The following is a 24,804-nucleotide window of genomic DNA, read 5'->3' as shown; positions in this document are numbered from 1 at the left end:
CCAGATGACCTCACAGGAGAATGCTCTCAAACATTTAGTGAAGAGCTACCACCTATTCTTCTCAAACTCTTCCAAAATACAGCAGAGGGAGGAACACTCCCAAACTCATTCTACCAGGCCACTGTTACCCTGATACCAAAACCAGAAAAGACGTCACAGAGAAAGAAAACTACAGGACAATATCACTGATGAACATAGATGCAAAAATCCTCAAAAAATACTACCAAACAGAATCCAACAGCACATTAAAAGGATCATACACTATGGTCAACTGGGGTTTGTCCCAGGAATGCAAGACTTCTTCAATATACACAAATCACTCAAAGTGACACACCATATTAACAAATTGAAGGAGAAAAAACATATGATCATCTCAATAGATGCAAAGAAAGCTTTTGACAAAATTCAACACCCATTTATGATTAAAAAAACCCCAGAAAATAGGCACAGAGGGAACTTACCTCAACATAATAAAGGCCATATATGACAAACCCACAACCAACATCATTCTCAATGGTGAAAAACTGAAACCATTTCCACTAAGATCAGGAACAAGACAAGGTTGCCCACTCTCACCACTATCATTCAACATGGAAGTTTTAGCCACAGCAATCAGAGAAGGAAAAGAAATAAAAGGAATACAAATTGGAAAAGAAGAAGTAAAGATGTCACTGTTTGCAGATGACATGATACTATACATAGAGAATCCTAAAGATGCTACCAGAAAACTACTAGAGCTAATCAATGAAATTGGTAGAGTAGCAGGATACAAAATTAATGCACAGAAATCTCTTGCATTCCTATACACTAAAGATGAAAAACCTCAAAAAGAAATTAAGGAAACACTCCCATTTACCACTGCAACAAAAAAATAAAATACCTAGGAATAAACCTACCTAAAGAGACAAAAGACCTGTATGCAGAAAACCGTAAGACACTGATGAAAGAAATTAAAGATAATACAAACAGATGGAGATATACACCATGTTTTTGGATTGGAAGAATCAACACTGTGAAAATGACTCTACTCCCCAAAGCAATCTAAGATTCAATGCAATCCCTATCAAACTACCAATGGCATTTTTCACAGAAGTAGAACAAAAAATTTCACAATTTGTATGGAAACACAAATGACCCTGAATAGCTAAAGCAATCTTGAGAAAGAAAAACGGAGCTGGAGGAATCAGGTTCCCTGACTTCAGATTATACTACAAAGCTACAGTAACCAAGACAGTATGGTACTGGCACAAAAACAGAAATATAGATCAATGGAACAGGATAGAAAGCCCAGAGATAAACCCATGCACATACAGTCATCTTATCTTTGATAAAGGAGGCAGGAATATACAATGGAGAAAAGACAGCCCCTTCAATAAGTAGTGCTGGGAAACCTGGACAGCTACATGTAAAAGAATGAAATTAGAACACTCCCTAACACCATACACAAAAATAAACTCAAAATGGATTAAAGTCCTAAATGTAAGGCCAGACACTATAAAACTCTTAGAGGAAAACATAGGCAGAACACTCTATGACATAAATCACAGCAAGATTCTTTTTGACCCACCTCCTAGAGAAATGGAAATAAAAACAAAAATAAACAAATGGGACCTAATGAAACTTAAAACTTTTGTGCAGTAAAGGAAATCATAAACAAGATGAAAAGATAACCCTCGGAATGGGAGAAACTAGTTGCAAATGAAGCAACTGACAAAGGATTCATCTCCAAAATTTACAAGCAGCTCATGCAGCTCAACATCAAAAAAACAAACAACCTAATCCAAAAATGGTCAGCAGACCTAAATAGACATTTCTCCAAAGAAAAGATACAGATTGTCAAGAAACACATGAAAGGATGCACAACATCATTAATCATTAGAGAAATGCAAATCAAAACTACAATGAGGTATCACCTCATACGGGTCAGAATGGCCCTCATCAAAAAATCTACAAACAACAAATGCTGGAGAGGGTGTGGAGAAAAGGGAACCCTCTTGCTCTATTGGTGGGAATGTAAATTGATACAGCCACTATGGAGAACAGTATGGAGGTTCCTTAAAAAACTAAAAATAAAACTACCATATGACCCAGCAATCCCACTACTGGGCATATACCCTGAGACACCTGAGACAACCATATTCAAAAAGCGTCATGTACCACAATGTTCACTGCAGCACTATTTACAATAGCCAGGACATGGAAGCAACCTAAGTGTCCATCAACAGATGAATGGGTAAAGAAGACGTGGCACATATGTACAATGGAATATTACTCAGCCATAAAAAGAAATGAAATTGAGTTATTTGTAGTGAGGTGGATGGACCTGGAGTCTGTCATACAGAGTGAAGTAAGTCAGAAAGAGAAAAATAAATACCGTATGCTAACACATATATATGGAATCTAAAAAAAAAAAATGGTTCTGAAGAACTTAGGGGCAGGACAGGAATAAAGACGTAGACGTAGAGAATGGACTTGAGGACAGCAGGAGGGGGAAGTGTAAGCTGGGATGAAGTGAGAGAATAGCATTGACATATATATACTACCAAATGTAAAAGAGATAGCTAGTGGGAAGCAGCCACATAGCACAGGGAGATCAGCTAGCATAGCACTGGGAGATCAGCTCCGTGCTTTGTGACCACCTAGATGGGTGGGATAGGGAGGGTGGGAGGGAGACTCAAGAGGGAGGGGATATGGGGATATACGTATGCATATACCTGATTCACTTTGTTATACAGCAGAAAGTAACAAAATATTGTAAAGCAATTATACTCCAATAAAGATGTAAAAAAATATAAAAAATAAAAATGGCCTACATTGAGTGACTTGGGACCAAAATACACAAAAGTGACATAATACATTTTTAAAAGGGTTTCTAAACCTAAGAATGAAGTATTGGTTTTTGACACCACTAATTCTGGAAGAAAGCATATCAAGTTCTATTTGAGAATTCAAATTTCTCAATTTCTTTACCACCTATTGATTGGTAACATTTCCAAGGAACAATTTTATTTCTTTCATTTTAAATTGATTTCTCTTTTTAGCAAGATTGTGCTTTTTAAGAGCACTGAGGCAAAGAATTCATTTAATTCCACTTTTTTTTTAAATCAATGTCTACAAGGCCCCCTCAATCAATGGATTACCCTTTCCATCCATTAGACACCTTTCCAGGCTATTCACTGACCTTTTGTGTCCCATGTACTATCACTGTAATATCTCAGCACTTTTAGTCTTACATGAAATGCTTGTGTCATTTTCTGCTTTTGCTCTTTCTGTCATTTTTAAACTCTGAACTCCACTGTGTAATTTTGCAGCTTCTCCTTTGAACTTGACATGTATTATGTGGCTTTTGTGCCCTTAATTACTTTTTCCACTTTGGGGTTGATCCATGTTGGTCTTTCCTAAACCTAGTATATTGATTGCTGTACAGCAAGCCTTTCCTCTACAAGCACTGTCTGTCTTTAAAGTATCTTCTTTCCTTCCAATGCTGAGAACCACTGAATTTTTTTCTACTAGTCCTTTCCAGGAAACCTCAGCTTCTCCATAATTGTGACAACCGAGACCTATTCACTAGAATCATAATTATTTCTCTCTCAACATTAATTTTCCTTACTCCAGTTTGAAAAAGAAACTACAATGACAAAAGGTGGAAAAGAGATATGTGTCAAAAGCAAAAAAGACATTGGCAAGAGAATATTCAGGAAGCAACAAAAACATAATCATTTACAAAGATACAAGAGAGAGGAAGTAAGAATGGTTTCTTGAAGAATTATAAAATGGGCAATATTAAGTTAAAGAATGACATAAAAACTTGAATCTTGTAAGAGTAAATCACTTTAATGTCTAGTGTGCCAGATACAAAAATACCAGCCATTAAGAATGAAATCATTTGTCAAATACAGGCTACCATCTTCTCTTACGTAAACTTCTGCAACAGTGTCCCCACTGGTCTCACTGTCTCCAGTACTATCTCCCTCCACCCCAGTCTCCAGAATGCTGCCAGAGTCATTATCTTAAAACACATACTTAATCATTTCTCTGCTAGAAAACTTTTCAATGGCTCTCCCTTTCATCTAGAATAAACCTAAAAGTTTACAAAACCCCACGTCTAGACTGTGTTTACTTTTCTAGCCTCATTTCTAGCCACTTCTCCTTCTTCCCAAGATCTGCATGTTCTAAACAGAACATTCTTTATCCTCTTTCTCCAGCCATTTGTATATGCTTTTTTGCCCTTGCCCAGAATTCTCTTTCCTGCCCCAGCTCCTCTCAGTCCGTTCAATGCTTATTCATCCTTCCTGTAGATGCCTTTCTTACCTGACTCATTAACTAAAAGTTAAGCACCCGTCTTCTGTATGTTACCACGGTTCACTGTATTTCTCCTATCATAGCGCATAATATACTATGTTATACTATTTTGTTTACTTATGTGCATCCCATTCTAGTTGGCAAGCAATACAATGGCAATGACAACGTTTACCTTTTTGCCCTGGTATTCCAGCAGCCAGCACAGAACCTGGCACCTGATGATGTCTGATAAAAACTTTATTGGATGGATGTTGTACAAATATTTAGCTGATGGTACTGTCTAGTAACCCAAGGCTTAATTTGAATTTCCAGTTTCAATCCTTGTTGAAAATCTTTCTAGAATAGTGGCAACCCGTAGCATGTACGTAAGGCTCATTAGTAATTTACCTTTGGCGTGTGGGACAATTCCTGCCTCTATTATCCTTTCCCTATGACCATAGGGTGTAGAGTTGGCACAAGCTACCCGCGCTGTGCAAAATTCAGCAGCTGATGCTCATAGCACCCACCTAGTCCTCTTTGCCTGTTCAGAGGTAGTCACTCAGCTACAACAATCTCCCATGCCCACCCTCCACTAAAGAGTCAGGGTTGCCTACTAAACTGCATCTCCCACCATTTTTAGCCTGACAATAGGACACAACAAGCATCTTAGCACTCCTTCTAGAGACTGTCATTCTCTATATATTGTGTAAAGAATCAGTCTACTTTTCTGCCTTATCTAGTAAAATAAGAAAAATTGAATTTCTTTGGGTTGACTTAGCAGCTTATAAGATCTCTGGATCATCATTCTAGTCATAGTGTTCTGAGAACTGTAGATTTTAGAGATGGAGAAAAGTGGGTTTAAACTTCACTAATCCCCTCCAGAAGTTTCTGAAATCAAAGACTATTTAATTCAATACATTCTTGATTTTTAATTTTTTTCCCTTCTCTTCAAATTTTCTCCTGAAAGTACAAGAATTCTGTTAACTAAGGATTCAGTAAAGTGAAACAAATTGAATCAGATTTGAAACGTTTATGTATCCAAGTTTACCCATTAAAGTAATATTTCATTTTTTAAGAGAAAAATTCCTAAGAAATGTTATATTGATGCCATAAATAGAAAGAACAGTACTCCCTTGATTTTTCAAGAAATGACTTTTTTTAAGTGTCAGGAAAGGGGATAAAAAATAAAGTTGAGCATTTGAGGGACAGGTCTAAATCAAAAATACTTTCCCTTGGTTTATTAACAGAAAAGATAAAAATTAAAAGTGATGTGCTTACTGCCCAGAGTAAGGGTATTATTGAGAAAGTATTTTCATTCCTCTTAGGGCTAAGAGTAGAGTAGGTATTCTGCTACCAAAAATAAAGTAAAAACTTTATGTCAGTAATATGAATTATATCCAAAATATTGGTAATTTATTGGAGAACATAATTTAAAATCAAATATGTTCTGAGTCATAGAATATGGGATAAATCAACCTGTCAAGGTTAAAATGGGCCATGATTTTTCAAAAAGGCCATCAATGGAAATAAACTGCAGAAAAGCCATTTTGGACCGCCCTACCCTAGTTCCCCAATGTATCTGTTCATTCGCTTTTTATTTTTGACTATAAATTTGCTGACAGATGTCGTGTCTCATAATAGTCAATCAAACTTCCATGTTTTTTCTCTATACGCCCAGTAATTGCTCTCAGTCATACCTCCTGATTTTATTCCTACCACAATCTAAACTTTGGTACATTACCAGTGACCCTAACATTTTCCAGTATCTCCTCATTTTCATCAGACACCATAACCAGCAACTAACTCTTGAATGTTTTTCCCAGACCAGCACTGACAGAACCCACAGACCTATCCTATGATTCTTTCCAAATAGGGCTCTGCCAATGAAAGTAAGTCAGAAGTAAAGTCATATACCTGAACCAGTGATGGAAAGGCTGGGCACTTGGACAGATAAGTAACGGGTATTAAATGTAGGAAGTCTAAGATGACCAGGGGCTAGAATATCTTACAAGTCTGGAACCTTAATAATCACAAAGGGCCTATCATCTTTACCAAGATGTGCTCCACAAAATAGTAATATGTGAAGATGTCTCCCAGACTAACTTCCATGATCAATAAAAACTGTACTGTGGGGCTTCCCTGGTGGCGCAGTGGTTGAGAGTCCGCCTGCCGATGCAGGGGACACAGGTTTGTGCCCCGGTCCGGGAGGATCCCACATGCCGCGGAGCGGCTGGGCCCGTGAGCCATGGCTGCTGAGCCTGCGCGTCCGGAGCCTGTGCTCCGCAACGGGAGAGGCCACAACAGTGAGAGGCCCATGTATCGAAAATAAATAAATAAATAAAATTTAAAAAAAAAAAAAAAACTGTACTGTGTAGCTGCTTCGACTTTTATCTTAGAGATTCAGAAAGTGCATTAGTATATTAAAAGATAAAAAGTCTGGTCATAAAGAAACATGTTAACTTTGTTTAACCTGGTATTTGCCAAACCTTTTTCTTTTTTTTTCTTTTTTTTTTTTTTTTGCGGTACGCGGGCCTCTCACGGCTGTGGCCTCTCCCGCTGCGGAGCACAGGCTCCGGACACGCAGGCCCAGCGGCCATGGCTCACAGGCCCAGCCACTCTGCAGCATGCGGGATCTTCCCGGACCGGGGCACGAACCCGTGTCCCCTGCATCAGCAGGCGGACTCTCAACCACTGCGCCACCAGGGAAGCCCTGCCAAAACTTTCTGACCACTGAATACCTACCTATTAAGATCCTGGAGGAGGAAAGAAAGGTATCAAGGAAGAGCCTTAAGGAAAAGCTGACCTGCTCAGCCATTTATGTTTGCTGCTGTTCTCAATCTCCACTAGGGCTACCCTATAAGCCCAGGTATTGGTCATATGATGTTTTAGGCAGTGTTTCTTAAACTTCCATGTGCATACAAATCACTGGGGATATTGTAAAATGTAGGTTCTAATTCAGTAGGTCTGACGTGGGGCCTGAGAGTTGCATGTCTAACAAAGCTCCAGGTGATACTACTGCTGCTGGTGGTCTCTGTCACATTTTGAGTAGCAAGGCTCTACGGGAACATTGCAAAAGGAAGATCATCACAGCTCTAATTTCTTTATCCTACCCTTTCTAATAATGAATCCTCCTAAAATATTACTTTCCTTATGTCACTTTGCTGGTCAGAAACTTTCAGTGGTTCCCATTCCCAGCTACATTCGTAACTCAACAACAGAGGTTTATTGAACTTTTACTGTGTGGCAAATAGATTAACAGAGCCCCTGACGTTATACAATCTAGAACCGAGTGGGTGAGCAAGAAACAATGTGCAGAATGCTAGGAGCCAAAACAAGAAGGTAATAGGTATTTCTTCAGACCCCAGTTTCCTCATCTGTAGCTAGACCAGTGGTATTTAATCCCCTGTGTTCACTGTAGTCACTAATACCACCAGAGTCTCAGCCCAGACCAATTATGTGTACTCAGTACCTCCTGCATTAAGGCATGGGCTGGTCTTACAAGCTCCCCAGGTGATTCTAATGTGCAGTGGAGTTTGCCAACCACTAGACTAACCAGTGATTCCCAAATGCTGCCCAAACCATGAACACCAGCATCACCTGGAAACCTGTTAGAATGCAAATTCCCAGACCTCACCCCAGACCTACTGGATCAAAAAACTGGGGACAGGATCCAGAAATCTAGGTTTTAACCAGCTCTGCAGGTGGCTCTAATACATTTTGAAAACCACTGGATTAGAAAATAAGTAAATTTCCCTCTAGCTCTAAAATGCTATCAATACTGTGACCTCTGACAGCCTTTGCAAAGACTTCTGTTATCCAGATTTGCAGACTAAAATTATAAGCTCTGGAACTAGACTTCCTGGATTTAAATCCCAGCTCTTACAGTTAATTGCTGTGCACTCTTGATGACTTTGGTTGTCTGTGTTTCAGGTCCTCATCTATAAAATGAGAATAATAATAGCACCTACTCTCATAAAGTTGCTACGAAAATTAAATGATTTCGTATCTAGAACTCACTTAGCAGAGTGTCTAAAATGTGGTATTCATTACCCACCTATTGAGTATTTCCCTGGCCACTGTATCCCAAACTGCAGCTCACCCCTACCATTCCATTGTCTCCTCCCCTGGTTTATTTTTCTCCTTTGTAGTTATTACTCTCTAACATATTACATATTTCACGTATTGCTTTGTTTATTATCTGTCTTCTCCCACTAGGATGTAAGCTCTAAAAATCAATGATTTCTGTCTATTTTACTAAAAGCTATACCCCCAGTATCTAGAACAGGGTCTGACACATTGGAAAGACTCAAAAAATATTGGTGGGAAGATGAATGAATAAATGTTAACTATCAATATTAATATTATTAGCAATTCAAATTTTTCCTTATTGAAACCTAACAGTTTATACTTCCTGTTTATTGTCCCAAATTGTGCTTTGCTCTTATTCCATGCTTTATCCAAATTCTCTCCCATACTTAAAAATGCCCTTCTAACGTCTGCCCATTTTAGGCCTTGTTCAAGTTCTACCTCTTCTTTCAATATCCCCTGATGACTCTAGCTCTCTAGTTCTTGGAATATCCACAGTGTTTACGGCCTATACGGTACAACTTAACACTTAATTTTCTTAATTTAATGTCAGTGGAGTAACTTCTAAGAAATTTACTTTTAAAAACCTGCATCATTTCTCTAGCAAGCGTTTCACAAAAATTAGGGAGGAAGGGGGGTCCCAAAAAAAAACAATGGGAAAGCTTACCATTAGTTAGCCATGTTGTCCTCAAATATCTAAAATAGTGCTCGACATTTTACAAAGCATTTTTATACACATCAGCCTAGTTTTGACTAGATGATCTCAAAGACTGTGTCTCCTTGCTCTTAAATTTTCAAATTACCTTCAAGGATAGAGAGAACATTTCTTGTGGTTAAAAATTAAAAATAAATCACGAAAGTCATGGGAATTCCCTGGCGGTCCAGTGGTTAGGACTCCGTGCTTTCAGTGCCGAGAGCGCGTGTTCAATCCCTAGTTAGGGAACTAAGACCCCACAAGGCATGTGGCTCTGCCAAAAAAAAAAATCATGAAAGTCATAATAGAAGCAGAAAATGACCCAAGAAGTATTGATAGCTGAGTTTGGGTATTGGCAAATAAGTGGCTCTCTCGTTCCCAGTGTTCCTGTCACCTGGAAAAGGCTCACCCTCATCCCCAGTGCAGCCCCCCAGGCAGGCATGACCAACTGATCAGAGCTGGCAGACAAGCGGACATCTATGTGCCATTCCAACCTAGTCGAACCACCTTGGTTCTAAAAGCAAAGGAAGCATGCTGAGAAATTTAAAGTGATTTATCCAGGCACATACATGGTAGCAGAACAAGACCAGAACCAGCTGCCTGACTTTGTGCAGGGCTCTCTCTCCACTCCCCTCCTAATTCATTTCTGAAATTCAGTATTTAAATTTCCATTCTAAAGCAATCAAAACACACGAAGCAAACGTTTGACAGAGGCTTTTCATATTAATGCTCATGAATATAACGTTGAAACGAAAACTGACAGCTTCAAGCCGGGTGACAGACAGGGCTGGCTAGTCTGTTATTTTTCAGTTGGGTTTATTTACCTAAGCCTAGAATGCATCATGACTGGAAAGAGACAGAACTGATTATTTTAATTCCACTGTCCTAGAAAAAGAAAAGGGAAATAGTCTTCATTAACAGGAACTGGGCTCAACTCCAGTCCTGAAATAACTTACACTACTGAATCAACTTTTTAAAGGTGACCTTTCTCTCATTAATGGCAAAGCATTAGTTTAAATATAGTTTAATCATTAAATTTACATTATAGGAAAACACATATATTTAAAGAAATATGAAAAAGAGATAAGGGAGAGAGACATAAACATCTATTTTAACATAATGACCATTTCCTCACCACGGAAATTATGCCAGCATTTCAGAATTGTAATTTTTCCAGAGCCTCTCTCTAAAAGACAGTTTCCAAACATGACAATCACCTTTGTAACTCAGTTGGAATGAAACTCACTTGTTAAATTTTACCTAGCCAATTGATCATTCTGTCTTGATTAACTCTCATTTTTAGACATACTATAATTGAAGGCTGTTTGTTGGAGGTGGGGGCAGGTAATCATCATTAACACAGTTAGAAATTGCCTCTGGCACTGTCTGCATTACTAAAGAAAACCAGGATGACAGCTGGCAGGTGTGTTACTTCATAGAGTTAATCCCATTTAGCTATGTTACTTGGTTACAAGGCACCAGCAGTTGGTGCTATAACCTGTCCTTTCACACGGAGAAGGTGAGCCTAACTCGTTTGAGGGTAGGATGAGGAAAGTAGCAAACACACAGAATCTCTTGTCTTTAGTAAGCCCTCTGCTACCATGCCAAAGTGGGGGGAGGGAGTAGCAGTGGTGCTAAAACAGCCAGAGGAAGTTCAGGATTTGCACGGCCCCTGATCCACAAAAAAAATGCAATCAGTTCAAAGGCTCTCCTAGGGTCTGGATATACACAGGAACAATCTCAATGGGCCTCAGAAAAAAAATCTAGCCACAAACTGATGCTTGCTAAGAGAGCCCCAGAAGGCTGGAGTGATTCTTCCCTCAACCCCCTTTATCAGTCAAGACACTGGTGCTCCATGAATCAGGGCAAAAACGAGAATGAAACCAAGAGCTGAGGTCAGACCCCATCATTGTAGTCCAGCACAGACCCTTTAGGCAAAAAGGACAGCCAAGGCAAATCCTGACATCTAACAATGGACCAGTAGTTCCTTAAGAATGTTTGTGAAACACTGAGCACTCTGCTTCCAGCCTAGTCATTCAAAAAATTCAGAGATCACTTTTCCTGTACCACATTATTGAATCATTTTTCAATCAACCCACTTACTCATCTGGAAGAGGGGACAAGAATCCCATCTCAGACTTCCCTGGTGGCGCACTGGTTAAGAATCCACCTGCCAGTACAGGGTACATGGGTTCGAGCCCTGGTCCGGGAAGATCCCACATGCCACTGAGCAACTAAGCCCATGCACCACAACTACCGAGCCTGAGCTCTAGAGCCCGCGAGCCAAACTACTGAGCGGGCGTGCCACAACTACTGAAGCCCGCACACCTAGAGACTGTGCTCCACAAGAGAAGCCACCGCAATGAGAAGCCCACGCACCACAACAAAGAGTAGCCCCCACTCGCTGCAACTAGAGAAAGCCCGCGTGCAGCAACCAAGACCCAATGCAGCCAAAATAATTAATTAATTTTAAAAAAAGAATCCCATCTCATGTAGCAGAAACATTAGCTGGCATTCAAGACACCGTTCACAATTATGGAAAATCCTTTAAAACATTACTGTTTATAATAAACACCCAAATTCCTTAAAAACTGACTGTATGCCAGCTAATCAAACATAGTAGGTAGAGAATACATTCAAGGGTTGGAAGGACTCGATTTGGAATCAGTTTTGTTACTTCCTAGATCTGTGACCATGAGCAAATTACTTATTGCCTTTAGGCTCAAGTTTTCTCTTTTATAAAATAATCACAATAAAATTTATTTTACAATGTAGTTCTGAGGATTACATGAAAAATATAGGAAAAAGCACAAAAATGCCTGACCCATGATGGAAACTAAATAAATATTCATTTCCTTCCCCCCCCTTTCCTTTTTTCTAGTAAATATATGTGTTAAAATGTTTTGAATGTTGCATGTTGTTTAAATAATTAACATGCCAATGTCTTATCTATGCAACTCTAGTTTATTATTGCTAATCTGAAACAACTACTATTTACGTATGTGACTATACATAAAATTTGAATGAATTATAACTGATACCATAATCTGGACCTCTTTTACCAGAAATATATTGCAGCTTTATTTCAATCCCACTATGGTAGAAAAGAGAGAAAACCAACACCTCTTCAGTTGAATAATAGCAATATTTTATGGCCTTTTTTCCATCAAGTCCTTTTCTTTTGTGTTAGATACCATGCATCTCTCAAAATAATTCTGCTTATCTGTCTTCCAAAGCCTGCTTATAGCCTTTAATACTGCAAGACAGTGTAAGAAGCAAATATGTACAGTCTGGCAAAAAAAGAGGGGAAGGAAGGCATGTTTGATGCAAATAAGAGAATATGCAGGAACAGTCTTACGGCCAAGAACAACAGCAGGCTTGTCCATCTGTCCATCATCAAACTGAGTTGTGCCCACTAGTTATCAACAGGAGGTGGCCATGTGGGCATCACACTAAAATAGAAATTCTGTCATCCGTTAGACAAGGTGAGAAAGTAAGAAAAGGATTAACTGTTTCAGAATCAATTTCTGGGTTAGCAGGATATATACAAAGAGTTGCTGCAGGTTTCTTACTCATAGACTATAAAGCATTTATTCATCCATTAAATATTTTCTGGGTGCTTTTTAGAAGCCAGGCAATGTGCAAGCCACTATGGATACAAAGAATAATTTCATTTTTTAGTAATTCTCTTAAGGGACAGAGAAGTAAACAAATAATTAGAATACAGTAAGATGACAGCTAATGTATACACAATGTGCCATGAGAACCCAAAGAAAGAAATCATTATGCAAAAATATGGCAACTTTACAAATTTGTAAGTCATCTTTGCACAGGGGCTATACGAATCTTCTTTGTAATATTTTAGTGTTGTTATATGTGCCACAGGAGTAGAATAGAAAATCCAAGACTGAACAGATGGGTCTTGATCAACGATGTTTATCTTACGACGTAAGAGAAGTATTATTGCCTTTACCTTCACTTCTTACACTTTTTTTTTTAAGTATAGGTGTGTGTTTAATTTTTATATGATTTTTAATCTTATGAACTCTATCTAAACATATCAATTTCTATTTTCTATAATATCAGTATGTTTGAGAGTATAACCATTGGACAATACAGATATGGATGTAGGTATAGATACAGATATATAGATATAGAAATAGTTTCTTGGCTTCTGGAAATACTAGTTATGACATATTTCTTAAATTTTACAATGACATATTTTTCTTTCAGGCAATTGCCTAACAGAAAAGTGAATATAAGGCATAGCCTTTACTGGCATTTAGCAAAATTAAGGTGTTAATACAAATAAATCTTCAGTGGCTTTAAGAATTACTATAGGGCTTCCCTGGTGGTGCAGTGGTTGGGAGTCTGCCTGCTGATGCAGGGGACACGGGTTCAAGCCCTGGTCTGGGGGGATCCCACATGCCGCGGAGCAACTGGGCCCGTGGGCCACAACTACTGAGCCTGCGCGTCTGGAGCCTGTGCCCTGCAACGAGAGAGGTCGCGACAGTGAGGGGCCCGTGCACTGCAATGAAGAGAGACCCCCACTTGCTGCAACTAGAGAAAGCCCCCGCACAGAAACGAAGACCCAACACAGCCAAAAATAAATTAATTAATAAATTTAAAAAAAAAAGAATTACTATAAAGACTCCCTTTCAATTGCAGAAATTAGTAAGAAGTGACTTGCAGCACTCCCATTTAAGCTAAAGTCTAAAGTGTGGATAAAGTGTCAGCTTGAAAATCCCATTTAAATGTTTACTGGCTTTGTTGCTCACATGTGCACTTGGAAACAAAATTTACAAGTTTCAGATTAAGTTTATTATTCATCTCTGAGGCAATTTTTGGTGCTCAATCATTTCCCCAAGTCTCATCTTGGTTATCTCTCTAGCACTGGTGTTCCTCTTTCTTGTCCCTGAAGCCATACATTGCCCTGGAGCTACATGCATAAAAATACTGGTGTTCCCCTCTCTGACCCCTCCCACAGTCATGGGAGCCAATGGCACGTCCTGAAAAGTAGCACTAGCCATTATCTTGCCTCAGGCACTAGCACCAGGCCCAACCAGAGTCTAGGTCAGCCTTGAAGAAGGCACTCCAAAGAATAACAGCCATCACTCTCCCTGCCACTGTCCTGATGTCCTGCACTGGTGGCTGCCAAAACTGAAATGCCTTAACCCCTGACAAACTCAAGAGCTCCTGTTCACATTACTATTATATGCATCAGTTTGACAAGACATGAAAGTCCTAAACTTTATTTCTAATTGCTATTTCAGTCACATAATCAACCTTATCCACATGCCAAAATTTAGGTTGTAACTTATATGTGATGAAAACCACAGTGATCATACATAGATATTTGCTTACTGTTTTTATTTTGTCCATCTGTCAATTCTATATAAGTAACTCCTGGTCACTGTTCTCAATGTGATTCTCTTATTATGACACCTAGCACAACTTCACAGGTAAGTTTATGTTTACTGAATATTTTCTATCGATAGTGGTAGCACTGGTGATGCTGCAGCTTCTGTGTTCTACTCTAACGAGTATACAAGTATTGTCCTACAGATGGGCAAGTTTTTGCCAAGATCTATATACTCTTTTCTATGATTTTTCTAATCATCATAGTTTTTCATCTACTGCACATGTAAAACTTGCCCAAAAAATTGATTAAAAAATGAAAAGTGGACTTCCCTCGTGGCGCAGTGGTTAAGAATCTGCCTGCCAATGCAGTGGATACCGCTTCGAGCCCTGGTCCGGGAAGATCCCACATGCCGCGGAGCAACTAAGCCTGTGCGCCACAACTACTGAGCCTGCGCTCTAGAGTCCACGTGCCACCACTACTGAGCCCGCATGCCACAACTACTGAAGCCCATGTGCCTAAAGCCCATGCTCCTCAACAAGAGAAGCCACCGCATTGAGAAGCCCGTGCACCACAATGAAGAGTAGCCCCCGCTCGCCACAACTAGAGAAAGCCCACGCGCAGCAACGAAGACCCAATGCTGCCAAAAATAATAAATTAATAATTTTTTTTAAAAAAATGAAAAGTAAGTGTCCTTACAAAGTGAGTTGAGTAATGACTCATGCCCAAGGAGTTTAACTTAAAAATGGCAAAGAGGGGCTTCCCTGGTGGCGCAGTGGTTGGGAGTCCGCCTGCCGATGCAGGGGACGCAGGTTCATGCCCCGGTCCGGGAAGATCCCACGTGCCGCGGAGCGGCTGGGCCCGTGAGCCATGGCCGCTGAGCCTGCGCATCCGGAGCCTGTGCTCCGCAGCGGGAGGGGCCGCATCAGCGAGAGACCCTCGTACCGCAAAAAAATAAAATAAACATGTCAAAGAGAAAGTCATTCATTAATTTAAGGTCAGAGGCCTGCAAGCTACTTGACCTTAAATGAAGGCCAAGAGAAGCATCCATTAGTAGAAGTTTTAAAAGTAGATATTACCAGTGAAAGAAATGTTTTTTTCCTAATGGTGAAAGTTGTGATATCTCTTCTAGGTTATCTAATAGCCAATCTTCAGGAAAGGAGATAAATATCAAATGAGCAACAGGCAAAAGAGCTGGGTGCCACTCAACCTACGAGTGCATCATGGTTCCACAACTCTAGAAGCATGCCAGTTATGTGGTTTTGAGAAACTGTCTTCCCTTAAAGCATTGTTAGACATGGTAGCAATGCCCTGCTCTCTGTTCACATAAGCCAACCTAAACTACAATAGAGCTGAGGTATAATATGACCCCAGTAACTCTATTTCAAATATACTTAAACATTTGTAACATACTTCTGAATTTCAATTTGTGAATAAAATAAAAACCACTGTTTATTCATCATATCCATACTACTCCTCAGACATTGTGCCAATCTGATCCTTACCTTGGTCTATGAGGTGATTATTGTTATTCTCTTTTACAAAGGAGCACACAGGCCTAAACAACTGAAGTAATCTGCCCCAGGCATGAGAATGTTAATAATACTGTATATTTGCATAAAAGAAAATGTCTTTTAAATCTGTCATTCCCCAGTTTTCATACTTGAGGAACAACTGCAATCCACACTCAGAGGGCAGAGGCTCTAGACACAGATTCCCCTGTAACACATTCATTGGAGCAGAGGTCCCTGTCAGTGGTGATCAAAACACTGCAATGTGCTTGCAGCCTTCAGGAGCCTATGCAGATTTAGACACATCCTTGGGCCCTTTCTAAAGTCTTGTTAGACCTTTAGATCCTATTTTTAATAACCCTTATAATCTTTTTAAAATACTCAGCCAAAGATCAAAGCTGCTGCTCAGCTTTAAGCTACACACTCTGTATCTTCCATTTTCATTTGTACTTATGCAGCATTTACTGTTTTTTTCATAGCAAGGAATAGAGTTTCCTTCATGAAGGAATAAAATTTGCCCTTAAGGAAAATAGTATTCATTTTCAGTAAACATTTACTACACAAATGTTTTTACTACATAAAAGCCTTTACCTTTTGGAAAGTTACAGGCTATTAACGCATGTATGGAATCTAGAAAAATGGTACAGATGAACCGGTTTGCAAGGCAGAAATAGAGACACAGATGTAGAGAACAAACGTATGGACACCAAGGGGGGAAAGCGGCGGGGATGGGGGGGTTGCTGAATTGGGAGATTGGGATTGACATGTATACAGTAATATGTATAAAATAGATAACTAATAAGAACCTGCTGTGTAAAAAAATAAAATTCAAAAGAATTAAAAATTTAAAAAAGAAAGTTAAAGGCTAACACTGAAGAAAGTAAAAAGGTGGATAAGACCTGATCTTTCCCTACCAGGGGCTTGAAACCTAATTATGAAGACAGTAGGAATCAGGGTCAGAATTTAAAGTGGAGCCTCTAGGTCCCTCTCGAAGGAACAACTTCTGATACCATTTTGCTTCACTGAAGAGCAAGCTCTGGCTTCCCAATGAGAAAAATGAGAAAGGGTGCTGAAAATAATAATCCTTTAAGAAAAATGTGAAGGATTCTGATTCTAGCAATAACTCTTTTTATTTTATTTTATATATTTTTTAATTAATTTATTTTTTTTTAGCAATAGCTCTTAAGGTGGAGGGGGCAATGCAGGAGAAAGGGAGCAGTTTCAGAATTGACTTGAGTATGCATGGTGATGTGCTTTTACAAGCCACATAGCCCCTGCTCACCACACCTTCCCCAGAATCACTGCTATAGGGAGCCCCCAGGCATAGAAGGGAGGATGCCGTGCATCTCAGAGGTCTTGAGATAGGAAGAGACTGAGAAACATAGTGTCTAATATACTGCAGTTTTTCAGGTATGGCTCCTAGTGACACCATAGTATATATTCATTTTTCTATTTGTCCTTATTTAATATTGAACAAGTAATATTTTACACAAAAGTCTACATCAAGAAGGACTTAATTCGAGTAGATGATTACCTTCGTCACTCATTAAGGTAAGAGGCTGTCTCTTCAGAAGACCTGAACCACTGCAAAGTTGAGCTGCTTAGAAAGGAGTCTGTGATAAAAACAAGTATGAAGATAGTTATTTAAAGGAAATAATTTTAACTTATTAAAAACAAACCTATGCTTCCCTCTTGCGTCTCCCTCCCTCCCTCCCACCCTCCCTATCCCACCCCTCCAGGTGGTCACAAATGGGAACACATGTATAACTGATTCACTTTGTTATAAAGCAGAAACTAACACACCATTGTAAAGCAATTATACTCTAATAAAGATGTAAAAAAAAAAAAAAAAACCTTTGGGGAATACTCCCACAATCTACTATGATTTACGCTCCCTAGAAACCCAGAGAATTAGCTTAATTCTCTTCTAACATATAATACTGCAGGTATCTACTCTCTTTTGAGACAACTTCCTGTTCTTCTTTACTACTAAAATAAAATTCTCAGTGCCACAGTCTCCTAAATCTATCTCTGTCCTTATTTTATTATCTACTCTCACACTTCACATCCACCTGTAAAATGCATCCCTACACAGTTGATATCTCTGTATTATCCTCCACCCATATGGACCCTTTTTCAGCATTCACATTCATGTTTTTATATTTAGCTGCCACACTGATCAACAAACTGATTGTGGTACATGGTATATTTCTTTCATGTTTAGCTTTTTTTTTGTTCTAATTTTAAGGAGAGGAGTTGTATATGTATGTGATGATGATGATATAACATATAACTTGTAAAAATTTGTTACAGAAAAGCATCTTTTAAATAAAAGGGAAAAACTACTTAATTTTACCACGTAGAAATTACTACTAAGATTTGGTTATTTTTCCTATTGGTCCTTTTCCCATGTATGATTTTTAACTTTTTATTTTGAAATAATTTTAGACTTAGAGAAGGTGCAAAACTAGTACTGAGAGTTCCTGTATACTCTTCACCCAGTTTCTCCTACTGATAACATCTTCTATTACCATAGTATACTTATCAAAATCCTCTATGTAAATTTTGACAAGGGGAAATCACACTTTTTGTTCACTGTTTCTTACATTTAATTTATAAGAAGCATAGGCAGTTCTATTTAAAATTTTTCAAAACCAACATTTTAATGTCCAGGCAATATCATACTGCATCAATGCATATTTTTAATTCTTTTTTTTTTTTTCTGTACGCGGCCTCTCACTGTTGTGGCCCCTCCCGTTGCGGAGCACAGGCTCCATACGCGCAGGCCCAGCGGCCATGGCCCACGGGCCCAGCCGCTCCGCGGCACATGGGATCCTCCCAGACCGGGGCACGACCCCGTCTCCCCTGCATCTGCAGGCGGACTCTCAACCACTGCGCCACCAGGGAAGCCCCCCCAATGCATATTTTATTTAACTATTTCCACACTGTTGGATAACTAGATTGCTTGCAATTTTTTTCTATTATTAAAAATTCTCATCAATCCAAGTTATACTTTTTAAAAATATCTACTAATTTTACAGGTCAAAAATGGTCTCTCATTATAAATTACTTTTTAAATTATTATGAAGGTGGACATTTTAAATGCTTACTAGTCATCTTTGTTTCATCTTTTGTAAATTATTTATCAGGTTGTTTGCCCATGTACTTGTGGGTGTCTGAATGTATTATTTACAGATTTGTGTAAAGCTTGCATATGAATATTAAGCTTTTGACTCAAAGACTGTAAATATTTTTCATTGTTCGATGATTGTGTTTTATTTGTTTTATTTTCATTTTGATAATCCAAAACACTTTTGCCAATTGAAAACAAAATATTAGTAATTTGTAATTTAAAGGCATTTTTATTCTCAAACTGAGATCTGCCAGCCACTAAGCGTCTGAAGATGTACCTGTTGAGAATTATGGGAATTTCTTTCCTTAAAAAAAAGAGTCCATATATTATTTAAATTTGACAAAAGCTGCAAAAGGTACAAAGGTCAAATAGGAGGAATCCCAAGTTATTTTTAAAAATACCACATTATACAAAATAAGAACAGCTTATGAAAGGATCAGTTTGTATTGTATGTTCTCTAGTGTTAATTATTTTATACTATTTTAGTGTCTTATCAATATTCATAACTATAACTAAACACTAATTTTTTATTATTACAAACTGAAAATCAGAAAGCTATGTTACAGTTCAACAATACCAAATTGCTGAGAGTCCCCAAAACAATCCAAGCTTTCTTACATCTCCTGCCTCTGCCCTTACTGCTCCCTTTGCCAGGAATCTCTACTGCTCCATCCCTCCACCCCTACCAAATGGAAAACTCCTGGGCCTCACTGTCATTCCCCTCAGCCACACCAAACCCTCCTCTCCGATACCATCTTAATTATTGGGTCTGTTTTTCTATGTTTACTTTTACTATCTCACATTAAATTTATTTTTATAGCTGTCCCCCCCTCCCCAACTGTCAATAACCTGAGAACAAAGGATTTAGTCATCACTGTAACCCCAGTGTGTAGCAAAGTTTTTGACATATAATAGGAGCCCTTTTAATATTTATAAAATGAACTGAATTATCCACATAAGGTAACAATCTTCAGAGAGAGTTATAAGAAACTCGACCTTGTTTTCTGAATTATACTGATAAATAATACTGCAAGTTCATCTACCAACTCTGCTATCAGTTCTGCCTCATGGGGCCCACACTTTCAGTTTGGCACTGTCAAATGTTTTCTATTCAGTGACAGTGACTCAAGCAGAAAAGAACACCTTTCCTCAGGTAGATGATTAAAAATGACTCACTTTTTTCTTTAACTTTTTATGTTGAAATAATTTGAAACTTACAGAAGAGTTTGAAGAATAGAACAAAGAACCGTTGTATACCCTTCAACCAAATTCACCAACTGTTACCACTTGCCCATATTTCTCCTTTCTACCCACACACACAAACACATACACACACCACAAAATATTCTTCCTGAACCATTTGAGAGTTATTTGCAGAATCATGCCTTTCCATCCCTAAGTACAAGGATATTCTTCATTTCCTATGAACAAGGTTATTCTCTTATGTGACCACAGCACATTTATCAAATCCAGGAATATAACATTTATATAACACCTTTACCTAATTTATGGTCTTTATTTCTTTTTCTCCAATTGTCTCAATAATGTCCTTTACAGAATTTTTTTTCTCTGATACAGATCAAAGATCACAAATCACATGTTTTTGGCATGTCTTGTCAGTCTCCTTTACTGGAAACAGTTCACACTTTTTTCATGACATTGAAAATGTTCAAAAGTACCAAGGTAGTTATGTTGAAGAATGTCTTTTTGGGTCTGTCTGATGTTTCCACATGATTAGATTCGACTTATGCATTTTTGGCAGGAATACTACAGAAACGATGTTGTGACTTTCTCAGTGTATCATGTTAGGAATCAAATCTTAGTTTATCCCATCACTGGTGATGTTAACTTTGATCACTCAATAAAGTAGTGGCAGTCAAGTTTCCCCACTGTAAAGTTACCATTTCTCGCTTTGTAATTAATAAATAATCTCTAAGGAGATACTCTGATAACACATAAATATCCCATTCCTCCTCAAACTTTTGGCATCCATTGATTATTCTTCTGATTCCACTGTTTCCATAGTGGTTGCAAAATGGTGATTTTCTACTTCCATTAGTCCTTCTACATTTGCTTATGTAACCATTCTTTTCCTTAAATGTCTTCTCCTTGATTTGTGTTTTTATGCCTTATAAGTAAGTCCAAATTCAAGACTTTTTCAAAAGTTATTTTTAGATCTATCTTTAAAAGTTATCACATTTTTCTTTAACTTTACATTTTCAGTGTTACATGTTAAGAAACCCAGAGCTGACATTTCATATTGCACCACTTAACCATTTTTGTACTCCATAAAATTTGTTTAAAACTTCAAAGTCTTGCTTCAAACTGCTAATTGTAATCCAGGACTAGCTCTGTCTCATTACAGTGCTACCTAATCAGTCATGGAAAATGTCTAACACTTGTCTGAGAATCTTGTTAACACATCTCTGGTTTGTACAGGCTAATTCTCATTTTTATCATGTTTCATTGCACAGTGAAGAATAAGAAAGATTTAGTCTAATCCTGTAATTTAGGTACCAGTAACATTCTATTCTACTAGTTTAATTTTGTGTTCAGAAAGAATCAAAATGAAATCCTCAGAGAAAGGATTGATCTAATAACTTCAGTGAAAAAAAATACTTTGGATGTTAACTTTCTAAAGTTTAAGGATTTTTTTAATCATATGTGTTTACAATTAATCAACCACTATATTAAACAATAAGTTAGGCAATTTTGCTACTAAATATTACTCAAATTCTTTATTTCTGAAGTCCTATCTCTAGTCAGTAGATTAAGGGCTACGGGTTCCAAAATAAGCTGTTTTTCTGAGTCAAGCAGTCAAGTCTAGAAGTGCCACTCTGTCTGAAAGGACCCACAGGGACCCACAGACACATGTAACGTTGCTTATGTCCATGAAGACTGTTTACCAATGAAATCATCAAGAAAGAGCCAACATCAATTGTGTATGGTGAAATATCATTTGAAACTTGGAAACTGTGGCATGGAGGATCATAGATTTTCAGAGCTAGAAAGGACCTCGGCGGTCATTATCCAGGAGGCAAGGGAACATGATGTGATTTGGCCACAATCTACTCACATCAAGTAGATAAGGATGAAGTGTTAATTAAAAATGTGAAAAGGAGACTGATGATCTGAAGAGCATAAGCCTATTAGTGTTTCTTTAACAACAGTTTTGGGTTTGTCATCCCTGCCTAGTTCCTCATCTTTTGCGTCCTTCCTCTCCCAAAAGCTATGGCTCTAATCTCAGCCCCAGCCTGGTTTCTAGATGCAATCCTCATTTTAGAAAGGTGATATTTAAGAAAATTTAGCCAGCTTCTCTGGAGCTGACATCAAATTAACCATGCTCTTTTTTCCATAACTCTGAATTTATATGCAGAGGTTTTGCTCTGACTCCTTGACCAAATTCCCATCTTGAACCAATGACTGACTTGCTCTGTTGACCACTCACCTGACTAGATTTTCAAATGTTAGCATAACTGAAGATTCCCCACCATCTTGCTCTTCCTTTTTGTTAGTATACCTCTGTAACTACATGTTGAATTACTGCATCTCACATCCAACACCTGTGATCTTTCTCATTTATTTATTCAACAAACACTTACGGAGTACCTCTTCCATGTCAAGTATTGTGCTAAGCACAGGTGGAGATAGTAATGACGAAAAGGGTATACTTTAATTCCTGACCTTAAGGAACTTACATTCTTGTGAGGGTGACAGACAGTAGAAACAACCATGTAATTACAAGGTGGGAAAAGTATTAGGAAGGATATAGGAAATAATGTAGTCGGGGAAAAACCTCTCAGGGAAGGTAACATTAAGGACGAAGATTTGAAGGATAAAATGAACTAGCCACGTGAAGTAATGGAAAGAGCATTTCAGGCCAGAAAACAGCAGGTGTACATACTCTTAAAAAGGCTTGGGAAGTTGGAGGAACTAAATGGAGGCAAGTGTGGCTGGAACATATTGAGGGATGAGGAAAGATGCTTAAATGAGAAAGGAGAGGCAGAGCATGCAAACCCTTATGGGGCAAAGGAAGGCATCTGGATTATAACATGATTGTAATGAGAAGCCACTGAAGGCTTTTAACTAGGGAAACCACATGATTTTCATTTTTAAAAGATTACACTAGTGAGTTGAAAACAGGTGTTAAAACAAAAACATGGGGTACATGTGTCCTTTTGAATTACAGTTTTTTCAGGGTATATGCCCAGGTGTGGGATTGCTGGGTCATATGGTAGTTCTATTTTTAGTTTTCTAAGGAACCTCCGTACTGTTCTCCACAGTGGCTGTATCAGTTTACATTCCCACCAACAGTGCAGGAGGGTTCCCTTTTCTCCACACCCTCTCCAGCATTTGTTGTTTGTAGATTTTTTGATGATGGCCATTCTGACCAGTGTGAGATGATACCTCATTGTAGCTTTGATTTGCATTTCTCTAATAATTAGTGATGTTGAGCATCCTTTCATGTGCCTGTTGGCCATCTGTATATCTCCTTTGGAGAGATGTCTATTTAGGTCTTAGGCCCATTTTTCAGTTGGGTTGTTTTGTTTTGGTTTTTTTGATATTTATCTCCATGAGCTGTTTGTATATTTTGGAGATTGATCCTTTGTCAGTTGCTTCGTTTGCAAATATTTTCTCCCATACTGAGGGTTGTCTTTTTGTTTTGTTTATGGTTTCCTTTGTTATGCAAAAGCTTTTAAGTTTAATTACATCCCATTTGTTTATTTTTGTTTTTATTTCCATTTCTCTAGGAGATGGGTCAAAAAAGATCTTGCTGTGGTTTATGTCAAAGAGTGTTTTTCCTATGTTTTCCTCTAAGAGTTTTATAGTGCCAGGACAAGGAAACAAACTAAATGTCCAACAACAGATGAGTGGATAAAGAAGATGTGGTACATATATACAATGGAATATTACTCAGGCATAAAAAAGAACAAAATTGGGTCATTTGTAGAGATATGGATGGACCTAGAGTCTGTCATACAGACTGAAATAAGTCGCAAAGAGAAAAACAAATATCCCATATTAATGTATATATGTGGAATCTAGAAAAATGGTACAGATGAACCTATTTCCAGGGCAGGAATAGAGACACAGACATAGAGAACGGACATGGGGACACAGAGGGGGAAGGGGAGGGTGGGATGAATTGGAAGATTAGGATTGACATATACACACCACCATGTGTAAAATAGATAGCTAGTGGGAACCTGCTATAAAGCACAGGAAGCTCAGCTCGGTGCTCTGTGATGACCTAGATAGGTGGGATGAGGGGTGGGGGGAGGTCCAAGAGGGAGGGGTTATAGGTATACATATAGCTGATTCACTTCACTGTACAGCAGAAACTAACACAACACTGTAAAGCAATTATACTCCAATAAAAAAAATAAATAAAAATTTTAAAAATCAGAAACAAAACAAAAACAAAAACATGTCCACAGCAGCATTATTCATAATAGCCAAAAAGTGGAAACAACCCAAATGTCTATCAACTGATGAACGGATAAACAAAATGTGATATATCAATATAATAAAATATTATTCAGCCATAGAAAGGAATTAAGTACTGATACATGTTCCATCATGGATAAACCTTGAAAACATTATTTCTCATGAAAGAAGTCAGACACAAAAGGCCGCAAATGTATGATTGCATTTACATGAAATGTCCAGAACAGGCAAATTCATGAAGGCAGAAAGTAGATTAGTGGTTTCCAGGGGAAGAAGAATGGAAAGTGCTTAA

At 38.3% G+C, this 24,804-nt stretch overlaps 1 protein-coding gene and 1 non-coding gene across 2 annotated transcripts in view; both read right to left on the bottom strand.

Annotated features, from left to right (window-relative positions):
- Window positions 1–24,804, bottom strand: part of SLC44A5 (solute carrier family 44 member 5) — a 376,131-nt gene that overhangs the window by 299,843 nt on the left and 51,484 nt on the right. The window lies entirely within an intron of this gene.
- LOC132516545 (U6 spliceosomal RNA) lies at window positions 12,851–12,954 on the bottom strand. Its single transcript, XR_009539372.1, has one exon. It is a non-coding gene; the product is annotated as a U6 spliceosomal RNA (small nuclear RNA).

This window comes from Lagenorhynchus albirostris, chromosome 2, assembly GCF_949774975.1.
Source record: "Lagenorhynchus albirostris chromosome 2, mLagAlb1.1, whole genome shotgun sequence".
NCBI lineage: Eukaryota > Metazoa > Chordata > Mammalia > Artiodactyla > Delphinidae > Lagenorhynchus > Lagenorhynchus albirostris.
The sequence above is the reverse complement of the archived record's forward strand: the minus strand, read 5'-3'. Positions and strand labels throughout refer to the sequence as shown.